Raw genomic sequence first — 6,488 nt, forward strand, 5'->3', positions numbered from 1 at the left:
GGCAGGGTTTAGAGCTGTTGTGCATAGGGTTGCTATGAGTCGGAAACGACTCGATGGCACATAACAACAACAGGTTTAAGCTTCCCTCCATGAATCCTCGTACACACTCTAAATTAATGGTCCTCTACAGTATTTGTCTTTATGAAACTCAGTTACTTCACTTAGCATAATGCTCTCCAGTTCTTCCCATGTTAGGTAGTGATCTACTAAATCATTGCTCCTGCATACTGTACCATATTCCATTGTGTGAATGTACTGTAGTTTCTCAATCCATTCTATTGTGGTTGGGCATTTGGACTGTTTACATGATCTTGTGATGGTAAATAATGCTACTATGAACACTGGTGTACAAGTGTCTGTGCTTCAGTTCTCATTTTCTCAGGGTATATTCCAAACAGTGGAATAGCTGGGTTATATGAGATCTCTGTGTTTCAGCTTTTTGAGGAAATGCCAAACTGCCTTCCAGAGTGGTTGTATCATTTTACAGTCCCACCAACAATGTATAAGAGTTTCTATCTTGCCAGATCCTCCTCAATATTTATTACTTTCTACCCTGCTAAACTTTGCCACTGCTCCTGGGGTAATATGGTATCTCATTGTGGTTTTGATTTGCATCTCTCTTGTTGCCAGTGCTTTAGAGCATTTCTTCATGTCCTTGTAGGCCATCCAAATGTTTTCCTCTGTGAAAAGTCTTTCCATGTCTTTTGCCCATTTTGTAATTGGATTATCAGTCTTTTTCTTCTCAAATTCCTGTAGGAGTCTGTAAAGTTTCATTATGAGACCCTTGTTTGTGATGCTATAGCCAAATATTTGTTCCCAGTGAATAGGTTTTCTTTTCACCATGTTGGAAAAAGTTTTTAATGAGTACAGATATTTAATATTTAGAAAGTCCCATTCATCAATTATATCCTCTTCAGATTGTGCATTTTTGTCTGTATTTAGCAGCCCCTTTATACTGTAGACTAGGCCTTCTAAGCTTGATCCCAGTTTGTCTCTTATGAGCTTTATGGTTTGGTATTTTATTCCAAGGTTTCTTAGCAACTTAAGTTGATTTTTGTGTATGGTGTGAGATATGGATCCAATTTCAGCTTTCAGCAGGTAGCCGTCCAGTTTTACCAGCACCATTTGTTGAATAGGTTGTCATTTCCACATTTGATAGCTTTGATTTCCCTATTGAATATCAGTTGAACATAGATAGCTGGGTCTATTTCTGGGTTTTCAATTCTGTTCCATTGATCTATGTGCTGCCTGTCATTTTATCAGAACTATAAGGCCCTCTGTGGGGTGGATTGATTCAGTGACTGGGATAATTGGGATGGGAGTGTCAGAGACAGTGTGAATGGCACAGGACAGAGCAGAGTTTAGGGCTGTTGTACATAGGGTCGCTATGAGTCACAAGTGACTCGACGGCACATAACAACAACAACATGCAATTTTGGTTACTACTGCTATGTACTAGGTTTTGATATTGAGCGTCTTCAATGATTCTTTCCACAGATCTATACAATCTGATTCCTAAACAGTCCACCTGGTGAGGTCCATGTTTAAGGTTACCATTTGTGCTTTTTAAGAAAGATATTGCAATGAGTAAATCAGTGAATGTACAAAATTCAGTCTTTCTATTTCTTGCCTAATTTCTATCAACATCAGCTACTAGAGATATTGTAGCTGATGTTAGATGGATCTTGGCTGAAAGCAGGGAATACCAGAGGAATGTCTATCTGTGTTTCATTGACTATGCAAAGGCATTTGACTGTGTAGATCATAACAAACTATGGCTGACTCTGAGAAGAATGGGAATCCCAGAACACTTGATCGTTCTATTGCGAAACTTATACTTGGACCAGGAGGCAGTCGTCAGAACAGAGCAAGGGAACACTGCATGGTTCAAAATTGGGAAGGGCATACGCCAGGGTTGCATCCTATCTCCATACCTTTTCAACCTATATGCAGAACAGATTATCCGGGAGGCTGGGCTCTATGAGGAGAAATGTGGGGTTAAGATTGGTGGACGATTTATCAACAATCTGTGTTATGCGGATGACACTACCCTGCTTGCTGAAACTGAAGAAGACCTGAAGCGCCTACTGCAGAGTGTCAAGGACTCCAACCTACAATATGGATTGAGGCTCAATGTCAAGAAGACAAAGATTCTCACCACTGGACCAATTGGCAGCATCAGGATGGATGGTGAAGAGATTGAGATTGTACACAGCTTTGGTTTGCTTGGCTCTGTAGTCAACAGTCTTGGCACCAGCAGCCAGGAAATTAAAAGGTGCATTACCATGGGAAAGTCTGCTGTTAGGGACCTCTCCAAAATACTGAAGAGCAATGGTGTCTCTTTGGAGACTAAGGTGCATCTGATACAGGTCATGGTCTTCGCAATCACCTGTTATGCATCAGAGAGTTGGACAATGACCAAGGAGGATAGAAGGAGAATATGTCTTTGAGCTATGGTGCTGGAGAAGAGTATTGAGAATACCATGGACTGCTAGGAAAACAAACAGATTTGTCCTGGAAAGGGTTAAACCGTGTGGCTCCTTGGAGGCAAGGATTCTGAGGCTCCGTCTAACTTACTTTGGACATGTTGTGAGGAGAGAGCGGTCCTTGGAGAGGGACATCATGCTTGGGAGGGTGGAGGGACAGCGCAGGAGAGGAAGGCCCTCTATGAGGTGGATTGATTCAGTGACTGGAATAGTTGGGATGGGAGTGTCAGAGACAGTGTGATTGGCACAGGACAGAGCGGAGTTTAGGGCTGAGTCACAGGCGACTCGACGGCACATAACAACAACAACAACAATTTCTATCACTTCATTTCTATATGTGTAGAGTACTTAGAAAAGAGCATGGTACATTCTGTGTGTATATGTTCTCTTCTAGGATGATTCCTCTCAAGACATACTTAAGGCATTCTGAGTCTTTATATTTTTAAGGTAGATGGTCTTGTGGGAACAATGCTATTATTCTAAGACATAGTCTTTTCTTTGGGGGAAAAGACACCAGGAATGGATATATTTAAGTAGTTGCCACTACAAACCTTGCAATTAAAAGGGACATCAATTCTCAACTATGTCAGTCTGGAAATTAAGATGTGCCTAATCTTGACTATGGTCTTTGCAGTTACTTGCTATGTTCCAGAAAGCTGGACAGTAATTAGGTATGATAGAAGGAGAATTGATGCCTTTGAGCTGTGGTGCTGGAGAAGAGTATTGAATATACCATAAACTGCTAGGAGAACAATCAAGTTCATTCTGGAGATTGTGAAACCTGGCTGCTCTTTAGAGACAAGGATTCTGTGACTTCATCTGACATACTTTGGGCATGTTGCAAGGAGGGACCAGTCCTTGGAGAGGGGAGGGACAGCGCAAGAGAGGAAGACCCTCGATGAGATGGGTTGACTCAGTGACTGGAGTAATGGTGTATCAGAGACGATGAGATTGGCTCAGGATAGAGAGCAAGTGACAAAGGGTCACTATGAGTTGCAAGTGACTTGATGGCACATTACAACAACAACGGTACAATATACCACTTATAACCTACAAATTTCATATAAATAAGGACTTTTCATTGGTTAGCATTAGATACATTTACTAACATGCTTGAGGGAACAAATAGAACAAGGTTTGGTTCATTTTTTCTGTGCCTTTAAAATATTTTAGATTGAATATGGAAAGTTACATATGGCTAAGCAATAAAAGAAATAGCAATTTACCTCTAACAGTTGTATTTGATTATATTGGACAATTTGAAGGCCAGTAGATCTCCCCATATTAGAACTCCCTATATACTTGAAATGCCTAAACTAGAACAGAAATTCAAGGAAATAAATAGGAAAATGGCATGCAGCAGTGCCGAAATTTTGCCAAGTACTTGTTTATACATTTTGCATATGCCAGCTCATTTAATTGTTCCAAAAATCCTTAGATCTATGCAATTTTATTCCTAAAGCTGCCAGATGTAACAAATAAAAGCACAAGATGTCCAGTTATATTTTAATTTCAGATACACACCAGATAATGCCCTGAAGTTTATGTGATACATACTTATGCAAAAACATTATCCATTGTTTATCTGAAACTCAGAACCCTGCATTTTATCTGCCTGTCCTGACCTAAGAGACATCAAACTAAAGGACTGGGTTTGCAGACCACACAAATATTCTTTTCTACCCATATTGCAAATTACAAGACTGAGACACAAAGGTTTTCAATTCCAAGTTTGTACATCTCTAAAACGCTAACTTTTCTACCCTTTCCACTGACTTATGTCACAGTAATTCTCTATGCCTAATTTACATATATTATGCAACTGTAGTCTACAAACCAGTGAGCTCTGGAACCTAGTGACAAGAAGCTGCATTGCAATCCTGAAGGCACATGGTTTGAATCTCACCAGTCACCACACAGGAGAAGGATGGGCAATCTCTTCCTGTGCAATTAACTGTCTCTGAAAACCCACCAGAGGGTCAGCTATGGGTCAGTACTGACTCTAAGGTATGCAACAACAACATTCTACAAACTATGCATGCTCATTCACACACACCTCAGAAATATATTTAGGTTAAAATGCAAAGGTAAGTCCTCCGGTTGTAGGGGACTCAGAGAGAAGGGGTAGTTAGTATAGTCTCCATGTTTCAGGATTTAAGGTGCCATGTGGGGTGACAGAAGCTGTGGTCAGGGTGGGCACTTGGGCTTCAGAGGAGGTCCAGGAGAAGGATTCATGCCCTTCATGTGACATATCCCATTTGATTTCTATTTGTGTGAAATGGCCTTTTCCTGGTCAAGCCAGCAGCTGACGAAACATCTTTCAATGAGGCTTTGCAATAGAGGAATCAGGACCTTGCTCCCAATTCTGCTGAACAAGCATCTATACTTTCTCTGGTGGCCAAAATAAATAATGTGGTTGACAGTTTGATTGTGGCCCGAGAGACATTTGGAGTGCAAATTGAAGAAGTCCGACAAGTAGGATCATATAAAAAAAGGGAACGATGACTACAGGACACAACATGGCTGACCTGGGAGTAATTCTAAAGATTCTGCCAACAAAATTGTGGAAAGCCTGAAAGCACAGGGTCCTTCTGAATTTTACTATGCTGAATAGTGAAACTGGCTTTGTGACAGATAAGTTCTTCTGATGCTGCCGTGAAGATTCTCATTACAACAGTGCCACCTAATCTTCGAAAACTGGACCCAGAACTATCCACTTGGATATCAAAGTGTTGCAAAGTGCCTTAGCAGCTATCAGGCATAGCCTGCTGGTTTGAGGAAAATGTTTCACAGTTCTCATTAGGTTGATGAAAGACTTGAGAATTCGGTTTCCTGGCTTTGAACCCCTAATACCTTGGATTCTTCACCTATTGGGACACTCTGCTATAATGAACAACCCCACTCTGGCCCTCAAATGTGGCATACAGGTGTTGCTTACAGATTCTGGCTGCAGGACTGTTTCTGCCAGGTTCATTGCATATCACTGACACGAGTGAGACTGGTAACTTCAGAGTATACACAGTCATGATTCTGGAACAGTACAGACTTTAGTCCAAATCCTCTCACATGAAGGCTTTAGGAAGATCCTGGCCCAGGACAGTAATGTCAGCTATCTTGCTTCTGAAATATCAGCCTAGGATGGAGTGATAGTGACACCATCAGTGAAAGTTATGAGAAGTCACCAGAGAAAAAAGGAAGGGAAGGAGGAAAATATAGAAGAGCCACCTCAAGGGTAGAAAGAGGAAAGTATGAAGACCATGAAGTGATCCCTCCTTTCTTCATTCCCTTTTCTACTCAAGGGAAAGACTGGGAGCCCAATCTAACCACTACTTGGCATTACTTTGTGGCATTTCTGTGGGATAGGGGAAGATGGCAGACAGGACATTAAACCTGTGGAAGGAGGTGCCATTCTACTGGGTCTGGTAATGGCTTAGCTATTATCTTAAGACTTTGCCATCCATCCATATTGAAGCAGGACACAGACTTTTTTCCTATTAACTCTAGAATCCTCAACTTCTGAAAACAGCTTTAAACCAGTACTTTGTTTTTAAAATGCTATGGGTTGTTAAGTGTGCAGAATTTCTTTTCCTAAGAAAATGAGTAAGGTAATTCGTGGTAGGGGAAAAGAAAAGAAAATACACAGGTGAAAAGTCCCGTTTTGACTTTTTTTTTTCTCTTGGCTCCTTTCATTCATGGACACCCAAATTAATCATTCACTTTCTGAGTCCATTAAGATTCATGTCAATACCATGATCTTTTCTATCACTTCCCTTGAAAGTTTGTGCTGAGAAGTCACTGACTTGTCATCACTTTTAATTCTGCTTTTTGAAAACATACCAGTGTGTTGTTCTGGGACACATGAGTATCCAAATGTGCCTGATATCTTATCTGGGTTAAGATAGTGACACCATATTCAAAGGCGGTCTTGGTTCTTTATTTTTCTGAATAAAAATGAGAGAAACTAGAAAAAGTCACAAAACATGAGACCAGCTTTCATATATA

General features: G+C 40.7%; 1 pseudogene; it reads left to right on the plus strand.

The window, feature by feature from the left end:
• Window positions 1-4,650: 4,650 nt before the first annotated feature.
• Window positions 4,651-5,752, plus strand: LOC102865634 (annotated as a pseudogene).
• The last annotated feature ends 736 nt before the right edge of the window (window positions 5,753-6,488 follow it).

This window comes from Elephantulus edwardii, unplaced genomic scaffold (assembly GCF_000299155.1).
Source record: "Elephantulus edwardii isolate Elephantulus edwardi_28Jun2011 unplaced genomic scaffold, EleEdw1.0 scaffold00040, whole genome shotgun sequence".
NCBI classification, from domain to species: domain Eukaryota; kingdom Metazoa; phylum Chordata; class Mammalia; order Macroscelidea; family Macroscelididae; genus Elephantulus; species Elephantulus edwardii.